This window comes from Ictidomys tridecemlineatus, chromosome 2 (assembly GCF_052094955.1).
Source record: "Ictidomys tridecemlineatus isolate mIctTri1 chromosome 2, mIctTri1.hap1, whole genome shotgun sequence".
NCBI classification, from domain to species: domain Eukaryota; kingdom Metazoa; phylum Chordata; class Mammalia; order Rodentia; family Sciuridae; genus Ictidomys; species Ictidomys tridecemlineatus.
The window spans coordinates 111,484,714-111,501,490 of NC_135478.1; the positions used below are offsets into that span (position 1 = coordinate 111,484,714).

Here is a 16,777-nt window from a genome sequence, read left to right on the forward strand (position 1 = left end):
GTGATTCTCTTCCAATGTTTGCTGTAGAATGCAACCTTTAGTTTATGTTGCAGGAATTCTAGATAAGCAGGGCATAATCCTGCCTTCCAGGACCTTTAAAGGAAATGAGGCAGATTTAACACTAATTGTATAAAGCAAAACCTGGCACCTACAAGGAGAGATTCTTAGAGATCCAGTGTTTAGGGGGTGGGGTTGATGAATCATTTTACTAAGGGGCCATAATTTGAAACGGCCTTTCAAGATAGACGGGTTTTTAGCCAGTGATTTTGGGAAGAAGAACCCCAGCTAACAGAACACAGACAGGATTGTGCAAGCAGGGTTTGATTTGGCTGGAAATGTGGATGAATGGTGGGTTATGGAGCAAAATCACAAGTTAGGCAAATGTTGGGCAGAACCCTCTATGCCCTGGGGGTCAGTTCACAATGGTATAGCTCATAGAGATATGCAATATATAGTAACAGAATAATGGCATGGGATATATTCTTTAGGAAGATGCAAATGGGAATGGCTCATAGGTAGAGTTTTCAAGAGAGAAGCTGAAATCATAGAGGCCCGGGTAGGAGACAGTTTCAGTCTTCCTTGGTCAGAGCAAGGATGAGCATGACTTAGAAGTACATGTGAATCTATAAAGGGGAGATCACAGCTGGAGAAGGGAGCTGTTAGATGCCTCAGTTTTGAACCTGGACAATTGAAAGGGTAAGTCATAGTAGATAGAAGGTGCCCAGTGTGAGGTTCACCCATTTGTCTCACAATGTCTTTTCTTCCCCTCCTCCAACTTGAATAAAGAATGATTTTTTACATTTCTACTTTTGGGGGGTTTTCTATAGTGTCAATCTCATGGTTTGAATCTGGTGCTAAAGCAGATTCTTTGGTCCTTGGGGTTTATTGTGAAACTCTTGCTCAAATCTGCCTTGGTTTGAAGGATGGGAATCCCCAGTTTCTGTAGTTTAAGGCAGTGCACACAAGACTGAGTGTGGTCTCTAGACTCCTTTAACTCTTCCATCAGGTTCCATTGGGGACTGGAAATGAGAGAAATGGAAAGGATCTTGTATGTAAGTAGCTTTAAAGATTGTATGAGATGGGAACATATATGAACATAGTAAACTTGTGTTCAATTTATTCTACTGTCTTTCCTATTCCCATCACCTCTCCCTTCCCTTCATTCCCCTTTGTCTAATCCAGTGAACTTCTATTCACTACTCCTTTATTATGTGTTAGCATCTGCATATTAGAGAGAACATTTAGCCTTTGGTTTGGGGGATTGGCTTATTTCACTTAGCATGATAATCTCCAGTTCTATCCATTTACCAGCAAATGCCATAATTTCGTTCTTCTTTATGGTTGAGTGAGTAACATTACTTTGTGTATGTATACCACATTTTCTTTATCCATTCATCTGTTGAAGGGCACCTAGGTTGGTTCCATAAACTTAGCTTTTGTGAATTGAGCAGCTATAAACATGGATGTGGCTGCATCACTCTAGTATGATGTTTTTGAATCCTTTGGGTATATATACGCTGAGGAGTGAGATAATTGGATCAAATGTTGGTTCCATTCCAAATTTTCTAAGTAATCTACATACTGTTTTCAAGAGTAGTTGCACCAGTTTGCAATCCCACCAGCAATGTATAAGTGTACCTTTTTCCCTACATTCTCACCAACATTTATTGCTATTTATATTCTTGATAATTGCCATTCTTACTGCAGTGAGATGGAATCTTAGTATAGTTTTAATTTGTATTTGTCTAACTGCTAGAGATGTTGAACATTTTTTTCATATATTTGTTGACCGATCATATTTCTTCTGTGAAGTGCCTGTTTGTTCCTTTGCTCATTCATTGATTTGGTGATTTGTTTGTTTGTTTCTTGGTATTAAGTTTTTTGAGTTCATTGTATATCCTGGAGATTAATGCCCTGAGGTGCAGGTGGCAAAGATTTTCTCCCATTCTTAGGCTCTCTCTTCATGTACTTGATTGTTTCCTTTGATGTGAAGAAGCTTTTTAGTTTGCTACCATCACATTTATTGATTCTTGATTTTACTTATTATGCTTTAAGAGTCTTGTTGAGGAAGTTGGTTCCGAAGCCAACATGATAGAGAGTTGGGCCTACTTTTTCTTCTGTGAGGAGCAGGTTCTCTGGTCTAATACCTAGGTCCTTGATCTACTTTGAGTTGAGTTTTGTGCAGAGTGAGAGATAGGGATTAAATTTCTTTTTATTACTGTGAGAGGCCATCCTCGGACGTGATTTGAGTTACCTCCCTGGCTGGGTGAGAGGCGCTTAGACACAGCTGTGTCAGAGCTATTCCCCTATTCCCCACCCTTCTCCAGGTCCGAGGGCTTGTCCATGCAGAGATGTGACTGGCCACTGCCCCAAAGACCCAATTGTCACCCCTGACTTTGAGATGCTGCCCCCCCTTAACCTTCATTGGATGGAATTTTCCCTGGAATTTTTTGTTCCCCAATAAAAGCCCACTCCCTGGCGTGTTCTCGTTCTCTCTCTCTCTCTCTCTCTCTCTCTCTCTCTCTCTCTCTCTCTCTCTCTCTCTCTCGTTTTCATTGAGGAGGTCTTTCACCTCTTCCGTTAGATTGATTCAAGATATTTTTTTGAGGCTATTGTGAATGGGATAGTTTTCCTAATTTCTCTTTTAGTTGATTCATCACTGATGTATAGGAACACAATTGATTTATGGGTGTTGATTTTATATCCTGCTACTTGTCTGAATTCATTTATGAAGTCCAGAATTTTCTCATGGAGTTTTCTGGGTCTTCTAAATATAGAATTGTGTTGTCAAATAGGGATAATTTGAATTCTCCTCTTCTTTTTAATTTCTTCTTTTTACATGACAGTAGAATACATTTTGACAAATTATATATATGTAGAATACAACTTACTCTAATTAGGATTCTATTCTTATGGTTGTATATGCTGTGGAGTTTCACTGGCCATGTATTAATATATGAACATAGAAACATTATGTCTGATTCATTCTACCCTCTTTCCTAAATCCATTCTCCCTCCCTTCCCTTCATTTCCCTATGTCTAACCCAATGAACTTCTATTCTCCCCCACACACTTTCCATGTTAGCTTCCACATATCAGAGAGAATATTCAACATTTGGTTTTTGGGATTGTGACTCTTCCACAATCTGTTATGTGGGATCTTGGGTGAGTCATTGCTTATCCACATCTATATGATCAAGGGCTAATGATCTGTGTCCTGCCTGTCAGGATAGCTGAGAGTTCCCTCAAAGACATAGAAACTAATCAGAACCATTCATAATTTCAGGGCTGCAGGAAGAAGGTCCAGACCAAGTCTCTCTTGCTCACCCCAGCACTCATGGCATGATGCTTGCATGATGATAACATGCAATCAGTAAGAAAATGAACATTTAGTGAATGTGTGTCACTCTTTGTGGTTAAACATGACTGTTCTTTTCCTGAGTATCCAGGAGGAAAAAAGCTGCCTATACCTTATCTCCTTGAGCAAATACTCCTGCTTTTAAAAAAAATAACTATTATTTTATGTATATATGTGTTTTTTTTAATTTATTTGCAGTGCTAGGGATTGAACCCAGGGTCTTGTGCATGCGAGGCAAATACTCTACCACTGAATCACATTCCCAACCCTTTTCATTTGTTATTTTGAGGCAGGGTCTTGCTAAATTGCCCAGTTCAGCCTTGAACTGAATATCTAGGATGACAGGTATGTGCCAATGCACTCAGCTTAAAATATTTAAATAAATTTTAATCAACACATTATAATTATACATATTTATGGATTTTAATGTTTTTTATTTTGAGAATTTGTTTCTTATTTTTTCCCAGTTTTGTTTGTTTTATAACAATTCTACCTAGCATGTTCTTGTTGCCTCACTATGCTGACTCTGTGGTCTTTAGGTAAATGATCTAAGAAATTTGACTTTTGCACTCCTTTCCCTAAAAGCAGAAGGTTCTTTCTGGTGGTTACTTGGCTCGCCTGGGCCAGCAGTCACTCAGGTTTCTTTAATGTCATAAATTCTATGCTGGTTTTACCTCTGCCTCATTCATTGCAGCATTTTCATTCTGGCCAGTAGAGGTGATGATCAGTTCAGTTCTGGATTTCTTTACTGTCTGTCTTCTCCCAGGCCAATATCCCTGACAAGCCTGGCTGGCTTTTGGCTCTAGTCAGGTAGAAGATTGAAAGGACCGCCTACTACCTTAGGAGTACTCTCTGTGCTTCCTCATTGCTTACAGATGTAGAGCAGCAGTTTTTCTTGTGCTTTGGGGATAAAAGGAGGGATTAGGGATGTTTAGGCTAAAGGTGATAAGACCAAAAATGACATTGCTGGCAAAATAAGTACCAATGACTGAAAATTAGAGACAACAGATTTCATTTCATAATAAGTAACTCACTAGCAATGGATACTGCCACATGGAAATGTGATACATTTGGAGGAGCCAAGTCTTCTGTCTTTGAAGATGTTGTAGCAGGGAGGACAGCCACTTGTCCAGACTCTTGGACTCAGAGGAGACTCAGGGTTTTGAAGGTGATCTGACTGTGACATCTGTCACCCATTGATCACAGGAGTTGATTTGGTTGATCTGGCTGGCTAGGCAGGTGTCCCCTTCCTCCCTCACCATTCAATGTGCATCCCTCCTGAAGCTGTGTGCTTTTCAAAGAGGATGAGCTTCCCTGGTAGAGGAGGACCATTCTTCAATCAAGGGTATATGAGTAACTGAGCTCCTCTGCTAGAACCTCCAAACAAGCTCTCAGGTTTTGCTTTGAAATACACTTTACCTCAATTTAAAAGTTTGGCAGAATTTATTTCTGAGATGAAATATTCTGTAAGGAATCTGTACTTTTGAACTTCAGAGGAATTTTTCTGTAAAAGATTTTAGGAGAACACTCTTCTCCTGAACTTAAGCCCCATCTCCCTGAGAATGCTATTTCCTCCCTGAGAATTCCTAATTCCTACTTATCCAAGATTTGAGTATAAATTCAAACCCTGCTTCAGGAGCTTGAGTCTGGGTGTACTACTTTGTCAGAGCTCTTAGCATACCAGAGTGAATAACCTGTCTTCATTTCATTTGTCTCCTGCTTAGAGAGGTGCCACCTCTTATTGTCCTTCTATATATCACAGGATGCTGAATGTAATTATACTGTTGAGAAATGAAACTAAATGGAAGAGGAGAGAAATGGGTAAGGTGAAGTTGACTGAGCTGGTTCACGCCATCCTGTCCATATGGAGATCTCTACTAGAAATGGATAGTTGAGCAGCTGGATTGTCATCACTGAAATGTAAAATCAGTAAATTATTTGAATTAGCATATAATCCTCCGTTCTCTCTTTTATGGTCTCAATGTGCTATTTTCCATAGCCTTTCCATGAAAACTTTATATTCTCCCATCTCCCTTAGAATACTATTTCCTTGTTCATAAAATAAAATATTTCTATAACAGTTAAATGAAATGAACTGAAGGTATATGTGTCAGTAAGGTTAAATGTCAGAAACATGTTGATGAAAAATAATTCATAAAATTATATATAATTATTCCTTTTATTTAAAATTTAAAATCCTATAATAACCTTATTCTCGAGTCATTATGTGTCTATAAATATTTTAAAAACATTCTGTGGTATATTTATACATGCACATAGCATGATTTTATGTAAGTTATTCAACATATCCTCCCCTTTTCCATCCCTTCTCCCTCCCTTTCAATCTCCTTCTAATCCATTGATTTTCCATATGTCTTTGTGGTATCTGATACCCACCTCCCACTTTTCCCTCATTTTGCTCTAGCTTCTGCATCCAAGAGAAAAATCATTCAATCCTTGATTTTCTGAGACTAAGTTATTTCTCTTTTAAGTTTGTCTTTGTATGTTTTTCCAATTCCATCCATTTACTAGAAAAAAATGCCATAATTTTATTTTTCTTTATGGCTAAGTAATAATATTTTATGTATATATTCCACATTTTCTTAATCTATTCATATATTGATGGGCATCTGGGCTGATTCCATAATTTAGCTATTGCTGTAAATATTGAAGTGGCTGTGTCCCTCTAGTATGCTGATTTTAGTATCTTTTAGAGATAGCTGGGTCATATGGTGGTACTATTCCTAATTAAAAGAATCTCCACACTGTTTTCCAGAACCATTTCATTAATTTGCAGTCCTACCAACAATATATCAGTATACATTTTCTCCCATATCTTCAACAGCATTTATTACTACTTGTACTCTTGATAATTGCTATTCTTACAGGAGTGAGATGAAATCTTAGTATAGTTTTGATCTACATTTCCCTGATTGCTAGAGATGTTGAACATATTTGCATATGTTTATTGGTCATTTGTGTTTCTTCTTTTGAGATGTCTGTTTAGTTCTTTTACCCACTTATAGATTGGTTTATTTGATGTTTGTTTAATGTTAAGCTTTTTGAGTTCTTTATATATTCTGGATATTAATTAATCCCCTGTCAGAAATAGCTGGCAAAGATTTTCTCCCTTTGTGGAGGCCCTCTTTTCATGCTTTTAATCATTTCCTTTGCTTCTACAGAAAGAAACATTTAATTTGATGCCATCCCACTTATTGATTCTTGGTTTTATTTCTTGAGCTTTAGGAATCTTGTTAAGGAAATCAGATCCTGCACCAATATGATGGAGTGTTGGCTTCCTTTTTTTTTTTCCTTGCAGTTGCAAAATGTCTAGTCTATTTCTTAAGTCTTTGATCCACTTTGATTTGATTTTTGTAACAGCACAATCTTGATTTCTAGTGGGTAGGTGGAGGATAGGATCTCATCAGTGCTCCTATCATTCTCTTGATTCCATTGCAAAACTAAGAGCTGCCCCTCTGAGGTGTCCCTCTGTAGGAATTTCAGAGTTTTATTGTCTTTCCTAGAAAATGATGGAAGAGCAGCTCATCACACACACATCTGGTGAAACCTGGCAGACCCTTATCTACAGCTTCTCTTTCTACAAGATAGTAAAGCACAAAGAACCTGACAGAGGTCACAGTTAAGGTAAATGCAGTTACCCAAAGGGCACATGTTTTTCCTCGTGACTTGCTGTTTGACATGACAGGGCTTCTTAAGCTTTATGTGTGACTTTGTATTCTAAGTTGACAGACCTGTCTACTTCCTTGAACATTTATAGTTAATTTAGGCACAACAAGAATGACAAGGATTTCTTTTTTTGTTTTCTGTTTAGGTTTTTATCCATTTATTTTCTTTCTACATTTTTATTGTCATATTATAGTTATACATAATGATGGTATTTATTACACCAAGTATAACTAAAATTTGGCCAATATCACTCCCTAACACTTCCCTCTTCTCTCCTCACCTACCAACCCCTGGAACATTTCCTCTACTAGATCTCCTTTTGATTTTCATGAGATTCCCCACTTTCTTCACCCAACCTTTCTTTTCCTTTTTCCTTTCTGTAACTTCTACATATGAGAGAAAAGATAAGACCCTTGACTTTCTGAGTTTGACTTATTTTGTTTAACATAATGGTCTCTAGTTCCATCCATTTTCCTCCAAATGACATAATTTCGTTTTTTTATTGCTGAGTAAAAATCCATTGTGAAAATATACCACATTTCCTTTATTCATTCATCCATTGATGGACTTCTAGGCTGGTTCCAATTTGTGACTTGTGCTGCTATAAACTTGGTTATACATATTATCACTATAGTATGATTACATTAATTCTTTAGGATAAATACCAAGGAGTAGTATACCTAGGTCACATGGTGGTTCCACCCCTAGTCTTTGGAGGAACCTCCATACTGATTTTCATAGCGATTATATTAATTTACAGTCCCCCAAAAAGTGTTCCTTTTTCTCCACATCCTTTCCAACATTCCTAATCTGCTACATTTGTATGTCTATGAGATTAGTCTCAAATTAACTCAGGACAAACTGTGACTCTAGAATCCTTTGTGATCATTATTATTAAGCACTCCTACACAAGAACCTTTCCTTTATAGCCTCCAGCTTTGCTTACTTTTTGTAGGGCTGACACAAGTGTACATCTTAAGTTATGTTTTTTTAAAAATTGTTTTTCCTTTTAAATATCTGTGTAGTATTGTGCTTAGGCTGTGCTTTCCTGACAGGTGTTTCAGACCAAGTTGCTCAAAACTGACCCTGTTCCTATCTACTCTTAAGAGTCAGCTGAGATTCCTCAGAGATCACTCTTGGGAATGTGTGCCATGCCTCTTGGCTCCTTTAGCTTTCCCCTACCAGTGGTGCCGTTTGCCAGGATAGGTCAGGGTCTGGTTGACCATTTTTGGCTTCTCTTGGAAGCATCAGGGACATTTCCCTCTATAAGACAGATTATATCCTAGATGGCTTATTATCTCAAATTAACTCAGGTGGTTTTATTAGAAGTCATACCTCTGCAAAACACTAATAGGCACAGTTATAAAATATACAGTGAAAATACAAAATGCAATTAACAGAGCAAAACATATTTAATTTTTGTAATAGCTATGAACCAAGTAAATTATTTTTATACTCTTAAACCTTTACTTAGTTATGTATCATATCCCGTTTTTATTTTGAGATCACAATAATCTTTACAACAAAAATCGATCTTTTGAGTAGAACTTTAAATGAGCTCAAGTCTAGCCTCTTTTGTAGCCATTCTAACATGGAGTAAGGTGAGAAGCAGGGCACTTTCCCAGGTAAGGTGGGGCTCTTGACAAATAATACATTACATCTGAAACAGGAATCAAAATCTAAAAGAGTTTTTAACTTTCTTTTTTTTTCCCCCTTATAAAAAGTGGCAGAATGCTTCCATGTTTTACAATGTTACCTATAAACAGATCAGACTGTCCTTATTACCTTCCAAAAATGCATTTAAATTCCTATTTCAGTGTAAAAAGTAAGACAAAATTATATATGTAACTTATTTTTTTAAGAGAGAGTGAGAGAGGGGAGAGAGAGAGAGAGAGAGTGAGAATATTTTTAATATTTATTTTTTAGTTCTCGGCGGACACAACATCTTTGTTGGTATGTGGTGCTGAAGATCGAACCCGGGCCGCACGCATGCAAGGCGAGCGCGCTACCGCTTGAGCCACATCCCCAGCCCCTATATGTAACTTATTGACAACAGGTTACCTTTATCCAGCTATAAAACATCAAATGATATGACTAAATACCAACCAAATTTGTTATTTCTATATAAATCTGAAGGAGACTATTGCTATAGATAATTTTAGTTTGGAGAACACCATCTTGGTAAAGTACTCTCCCCTAAGCCCTAAGCTTTACATTTAACTAAGCTTAACTTTTAAAGTACAATTTAGAATCCATAGTGTATGGTAACAATAATCACAGGTCTGCATGGGTTAGCAGTACTAGCAAAAAATCAAAGGATACCCTTAAATCTCTTACACATTTAGGAAACAGTGTTAATGATCAGAATTGACTTAATCAAAGCAAACCAATATAGGACAAGCCTACAAATGACTGTGTGACCCTTCTATGTCAGATACATTGTATTGAAGAGAGCACTTATTAGTTACCTTGCCAGTAAATCTAGATAAATTTTTAATTTATAAACTTTTACATAACACTTAGAAACAAGGCTCAGATATATATAGTTGTCAGGTGTATAGATATATTAAGGCACATATATTTAAGGTGTCAACTATATTGTTATATCATAAAATAATATTTGTTTATCTAACCAGTCACAACGTAAGCATTTACAAGACTTTAAAACAGGTACAGCCCCTAATTCCTTTAAGACTAGTTTCCCTAACTAAAAAAACCTAACAGATACAAGAAAATTATAGATAAGAGCAGATCATTGTGTCAGACTTCACTATATATCAGTACATTACAGTTCAAATAACTTTGAATGACTGTGCTAATTATAGCCAATTTAATCACAAATACACTGTGTTTTTTTAGATTTATCTTCCACTAACTTTCTGCGACTCAGACATTCACAATTTGTTTACATCCTTAGTTTAGTCCTCTTTCATCTTGGATTTTAGCACAAGAGTATCATTTTACCAGACAAAATACTTTCTTATCCAGAAACGTTCCTTTCTCCTTCTATTTTTCCATATTAAAATATATTTCCTTACCTGTAACTTTCTTTTATCTTTTCTAGTTTCCCTTTCTTAAATTTCTTAAATTCCTATTCTGAAATAATCCTTGTGAATGTTTTGTGTGCATGTAATTTACACAACGAATTTCATCCCAGGAGAGGGATCAGACAATCTGGCATATATAAAAACTGTGTCTTAATCTTTTTTTCTCTCCGGTATCATTCAAGGGGTTGGAGCACAGCATATTTTTGAGCCTGACCTGTCTCCTTTATTTTCACAATGCCATCAACTTTAAGTGAGTTTCCTACTGTAAACTGGACCCAGAGACTTCTTTTGGACCTTTTTCTTACATTAGGCATATTGATATTCAATGGTCCTTTTCATCCTTTTCTTTAGGCTTCCTTGAAGATCCTTTGGAAGAGATTGCCAGCAAAATCCAAGTTAGTTACTTTCTGGCTACAGTTGCTTATTTTCCAGGCTCTCTAGGCATTTGGTTTGATGGGATACTGATAAAGCAAAAATTGCTTTGCCCCAGTGGTGAATATCCCCTAGCCAAATGGGGTATCCTGTCATATCTTAAAAGGGGAAACTATTCCTATCACCAGGTCATAAAATGACAGTGCTGGCTGGAACTTACTGCACATCCTTGTGGCCAGCAGGCTCAACTCCCCATAGGCAAAAGAAGATGGAAGGCAGGGGAGAAGCCAGTTTCTCTTTGCCCATTTTTCTATAGCCCAGGCATCTTTTCTGGGACGTTGTTTTCTTTGTTTGTTTGTTTATTTTTCCAACTTAGGGATGGTGTACTTGACCCTCAGTGAGATGATCTAAGGCTGCCTGAGGCCAGGCTGAGAAACAGTACTAGCACTGCCCACACTGGACTTAAAATATTTAAATATTTTTTAACCCTTTCTTCTGGTGTCCTTTTATCCTTTCACACCTGAGGCAGTGCCTTTTGGCAGCTTCAACTTAGTTCCTGATAGTTCAGACCCCTTATCATGCAGTTGCCTAAATTCCTGTACATATCTTTCATATACTTTACCCCTGATAGACCAGCTTCAGCTTCAAAATTGTATAATAATCCAGAAAAACTATTCAAAGGCCAGATTGTGTTACAGTAAATTATCTTTCTCTTAGACAGGCTTATACCTATAGGTGACCCATTAAGCCTAGATCTCTCCACTCAAGAGACTACCGGTAAGATTAATGTAGCATGACCCATGTCTTTGTGTGTGTGTGTGTGTGTGTGTGTGTGTGTTAGAAATTTATTTGTATGGATAAATTATACAAAAATGAATTTATATTTTATCAGTTTGGATTTCATTTACTTCTATTTTTTATTGGTTGTTCAAAACATTACAAAGCTCTTGACATATCATATTTCATACATTAGATTCAAGTGGGTTATGAACTCCATTTTTACCCCGTATACAGATTGCAGTATAACATCGGTTACACATCCACGTTTTTACATATTGCCATACTAGTGACTGTTGTATTCTGCAACCTTTCCTATTCTCTACTATCCCCCTTCCCCTCCCCTCCCCTCCCCTCCCATCTTCTCTCTCTACCCCATCTACTGTAATTTACTTCTCTCCCTTGTTTTGTTTTGTTTTGTTTTTCCTTTCCCCTCACATCCTCTTATATGTAATTTTGTATAACAATGAGGGTCTCCTTCCATTTCCATGCAATTTACCTTCTCTCTCCCTTTCCCTCCCACCTCTCGTGGCTGTTTAATGTTAATCTTCTCATGCTCTTCCTCTCTGCTCTGTTCTTAGTTACTCTCCTTATATCAAAGAAGTCATTTGGCATTTGTTTTTTTAGGGAATGGCTAGCTTCACTTAGCATAATCTGCTCTAATGCCATCCATCTCCCTACAAATGCCATGATTTTATCATTTTTTAGTGCTGAGTAATACTCCATTGTGTATAAATGCCACATTTTTTAATTCATTCATCTATTGAAGGGCATCTAGGTTGGTTCCACAGTCTAGCTATTGTGAATTGTGCTGCTGTGAACATCCCTGTAGCAGTATCCCTGTAGTACGCTCTTTTAAGGTCTTCAGAGAATAGTCCAGGAAGGGCAATAGCTGGGTCAAATGGTGCTTCCATTCCCAGCTTTCCCAGGAATCTCCATACTGCTCTCCAAATTGGCCTCACCAATTTGCAGTCCCACCAGCAATGTACAAGTGTACCCTTTTCTCCAAATCCTCGCCAGCACTTGTTGTTTTGACTTCATAATGGCTGCCAATCTTACTGGAGTGAGATGGTATCTTATGGTGGTTTTGATTTGCATTTCTCTGACTGTTAGAGATGGTGAGCATTTTTTCATGTACTTATTGATTGATTGTATGTCCTCATCTGAGAAGTGTCTGTTCAGGTCCTTGGCCCATTTGTTGATTGGGTTATTTGTTATCTTATTGTCTAATTTTTTGAGTTTTTTGTATACTCTGGATATTAGGGCTCTATCTGAAGTGTGAGGAGTAAAGATTTGTTCCCAGGATGTAGGCTCCCTATTTACCTCTCTTATTGTTTCTCTTGCTGAGAAAAAACTTTTTAGTTTGAGTAAGTCCCATTTGTTGATTCTTGTTTTTAACTCTTGTGCTATGGGTGTCCTATTAGGGAATTTGGAGCCCGACCCCACAATATGTAGATGGGAGCCAACTTTTTCTTCTATCAGACACAGAGTCTCTGATTTGATATCAAGCTCCTTGATCCATTTTGAGTTAACTTTTGTGCATGGTGAGAGAAAGGGATTCAGTTTCATTTTGTTCATATGGATTTCCAGTTTTCCCAGCACCATTTGTTGAAGATGCTATCCTTCCTCCATTGCATGCTTTTAGCCCCTTTATCAAATATAAGATAGTTGTAATTTTGTGGATTGGTCTCTGTGTCCTCTATTCTGTACCATTGGTCCACCCGCCTGTTATGGTACCAGTACCATGCTGTTTTTGTTACTATTGCTCTGTAGTACAGATTGAAATCTGTTATCACTATACCTCCTGATTCACACTTCCTGCTTAGAATTGCTTTTGATATTCTGGGTCTTTTATTTTTCCATATGAATTTCATGATTGCTTTATCTATTTCTACAAGAAATGCCATTGGGATTTTGATTGGCATTGCATTCAACCTATAGAGAACTTTTGGTAATATCGCCATTTTGATGATGTTAGTTCTGCCTATCCATCCATGAACAGGGTACATTTTTCTATCTTCTAAGATCTTCTGTTTCTCTCTTTAGGTTTCTGTAGTTTTCATTGTATAAATCTTTCACCTCTTTTCTTAGGTTGATTCCCAAGCATTTTATTTTTTTTTTTTTTGAAGATATTGTGAATGGGGTGGTTTTCCTCATTTCCATTTCAGAAGATTTGTCGCTGATATACAGGAATGCCTTTGATTTATGCATGTTGATTTTATATCCTGTCACTTTGCTGAATTCATTTATTAGCTCTAGTAGTTTCTTTGTAGATCCTTTTGGGTCTTCTAGGTATAAAATCATATCATCCGAAAATAGTGATAATTTAAGTTCTTCTTTTCCTATCTTAATGCCTTTAATTTCTTTTGTCTATCTAATTGCTCTGGCTAGTATTTCAAGAACTATATTGAATAGAAGTGGTGAGAGAGGGCATCCCTGTCTTGTTCCAGATTTTAGAGGGAATGCCTTCAGTTTTTCTCCATTTAGAATGATGCTAGCCTGAGGCTAGCATATATAGCTTTTACAATGTTGAGGTAAATTCCTGTTATCCCTAGTTTTTCTAGTGTTTTGAACATAAAGGGATGCTGTACTTTGTCGAATGCTTTTTCTTCGTCTATCGAGATGATCATATGGTTCTTATCTTTAAGTCTAGTGATGTGGTGAATAACATTTATTGATTTCCGTATATTGAATCAGCCTTGCATCCCAGGGATGAATTCTACTTGATCATGGTGTACAATTTTTTTGAAATGCTTCTGTATTTGATTCGCCAGGATTTTATTGAGGATTTTTGCATCTAAGTTCATTAGAGATATTGGTCTGTAGTTTTCTTTCTTTGAAGTGTCTTTGTCTGGTTTCGGGATCAGGGTGATGTTGGCCTCATAGAATGAATTTGGAAGAGCTCCTTCTTTTTGTGTTTCCTGAAATAACTTGAAAAATATTGGTATTAACTCTACTTTAAAGTTTTTGTAAAACTCTGCTGTATACCCATCTGGTCCCAGGCTTTTCTTGGTTGAAAGTCTTTTGATGGCTTCTTCTATTTCCTCCGTTGTTATTGGTCTGTTTAAATTGTGTGTATCTTCCTAACTCAATCTGGGCAAATCATATCACTTAAGAAATTTATCAATATCTTCACTATCTTCTATTTTATTGGAATATAGGGTTTCAAAATAGTTTCTAATTATCTTCTGTATTTCTGTAGTGTCTGTTGTGATATTGCCTTTTTCATCCTGTATGTTAGTAATTTGAGTTCCCTCTCTTCTTCTCTTAGTTAGCATGGCTAAGGGTCTGTAGATCTTATTTATTTTTTCGAAGAACCAGCTTTTAGTTTTGTCAATTTTTTCCATGGTTTCTTTTGTTTCAATTTCGTTGATTTTGACTCTAATTATTTCTTGCCTTCTGCTACCTTTGCTGTTGTTTTGCTCTTCGTTTTCTAGGGTTTTGAGATGAGGTGTGAGCTCATTTATTTGTTGGTTTTTTTCTTATTTTGAGGAATGAACTCCAGACAATTAATTTCCCTCTTAAAACTGCTTTCCTTGGGTCCCATAGATTCCAATATGTTGTGTATGTATTTTCATTTATCTCTAAGAATTTTTTTATTTCCTCCTTTTTGTCTTCTGTAACCCATTGATCATTCAGTAACATATTGTTCATTTTCCAGGTGATGCAGGATTTTTTCCTTCCTTCTTTTATCATTGATTTCCATTTTCATTCCATTATGATCAGATAAGATGCATGGTATTAACTCCACACCTTTATATTTACTAAGAGTTGCCCTATGGCATAATATATGATCTATCTTTGAGAAGAATCCATGTGCTGCTGAGAAGAATGTATACCCTCTTGATGATGGTTGATATATTCTATATATGTCAGTTAAGTCTAGGTTATTGATTGTGTTATTGAGTTCTATAGTTTCTTTATTCAGCTTTTGTTTGAAGGATCTGTCCAATGGTGAGAGAGGTGTGTTGAAGTCACCCCTAATTATTGTGTTGTGGTCTGTTTGGTTCTTGAACTTGAGGAGAGTTTGTTTTATGAACGTTGCAGCACCATTATTTGGTGCATACAAATTGATAATTGTTATGTCTTGTTGGTGAATGGTTCCTTTTAACAGTATATAGTGTCCTTCTTTATCCCTTTTGATTAACTTAGGTTTGAAGTTGAATTTATTCGATATGAGTATGGCCACTCCTGCTTGCTTCCAAGGACCATATGAATGGTATGTCTTTTCCTGTCAGATGAGTCTCCTGAAGGCAGCATATTGTTGGGTCTGTTTTTTTAATCCAAGTTACTAGCCTATGTCGCTTGATTGGTGAGTTTAAGCCATTAACATTTAGGGTTACTATTTATATATGGTTTGTACTTTCAGTCATGTTTGTTTATTTATTCATTTTATTTATTTTAATTTGGCTTGTTTTTCCTCTTTGATTATTTTTCCCCCCTTTACTGAGATACCTCCCACTGTTAGTTTTGGGTTCTGTTTTTCGTTTCCTCTTCTTGTAGTGTTTTGCTCCAAATGCTTTGCAGTGCTGGTTTTCTGGTTGCGAATTCTTTTAACTTTTGTTTATCGTGAAATATTTTAATTTCATTGTCAAACCTGAAGCTTAATTTTGCTGGATACAATATTCTTGGTTGGAATCCATTACTTTTCAGTGTTTGAAATATGTTGTTCCGGGATCTTCTCACTTTCAACATCTGTGATGAAAAATCAGCTGTCAACCTAATTGGTTTACTCCTGAATGTAATCTGCCTCCTTTCTCTTGTAGCTTTTAATATTCTCTCCTTGTTCTGTATATTGGATATCTTCGTAATAATGTGTCTTGGAGTTGGTCTATTATGATTTTGTATGTTTGGGGTCCTGTAGGCTTCCAGAATTTGGCAGTCCATTCCATCTTTCATTTCTGGAAAGTTTTCTAAGATTATTTCATTCAGTAGGTTGTTCATTCCTTTGGTTTGGACCTCTATACCTTCTTCTATCCCAATGACTCTTAAGTTTGGTTTTTTTATGACATCCCATATCTTTTGGATGTTTTGCTCGTGGTTTCTTACCAGCCTTTCTGCATTGGCTATAGTCTTTTCAAGTCGATAAACTTTATCTTCACTATCTGATGTTCTGACTTCTATTTGATCTAGTCTATTTGTAATATTCTCATTTGAGTTTTTGATTTGGTTTATGGTTTCCTGCATTTCTAGGATTAATGTTTGATTTTTTTAAAAAAATCTCTATCTCCTGGTAGAGTTCATGTTTTGCTATTTTAATCTGCTTATGTAATTCATTTTCAAAGTATTCTTTCATTGTTTGGACTTGCTGACTAATGACTTCTTTAAGATTCCACTCCATCTGAGTCAGGTATGCCTTGAGTTCTTTCTCTGTCCATTTTTCTGATGCCTCTAGGTTCTCCTGTAAATTTAAGTTATCCTGTATTGTTTGTAATCCTTTTTTCCCTTGTTTTTTCATGGTGCTCATGTTACTTTCTAACTCTGTTTGAATGCTATGTTTCTGTTTTCTCCTATAAATTTGTTTTGTTTTTTATAG

The 16,777-nt window shown here is 36.6% G+C and overlaps 1 long non-coding RNA gene across 26 annotated transcripts in view; it reads left to right on the forward strand.

Annotated features, from left to right (window-relative positions):
- LOC110596936 (uncharacterized) overlaps nt 1-16,777 on the forward strand; it is a 98,951-nt gene that overhangs the window by 57,672 nt on the left and 24,502 nt on the right. For 4 of the 26 annotated variants that reach the window (XR_013434953.1, XR_013434954.1, XR_013434959.1 and 1 more), the window contains one exon: nt 11,186-11,241. The exons of 16 other annotated variants lie outside the window; for them this stretch is intronic. This is a non-coding gene — a long non-coding RNA (uncharacterized LOC110596936). Of the gene's footprint in view, nt 1-8,971; nt 10,488-11,181; nt 11,242-16,777 lie in introns of all 26 variants that reach the window. 6 more of the 26 variants (XR_013434956.1, XR_013434964.1, XR_013434965.1 and 3 more) reach the window with 3 other exon arrangements.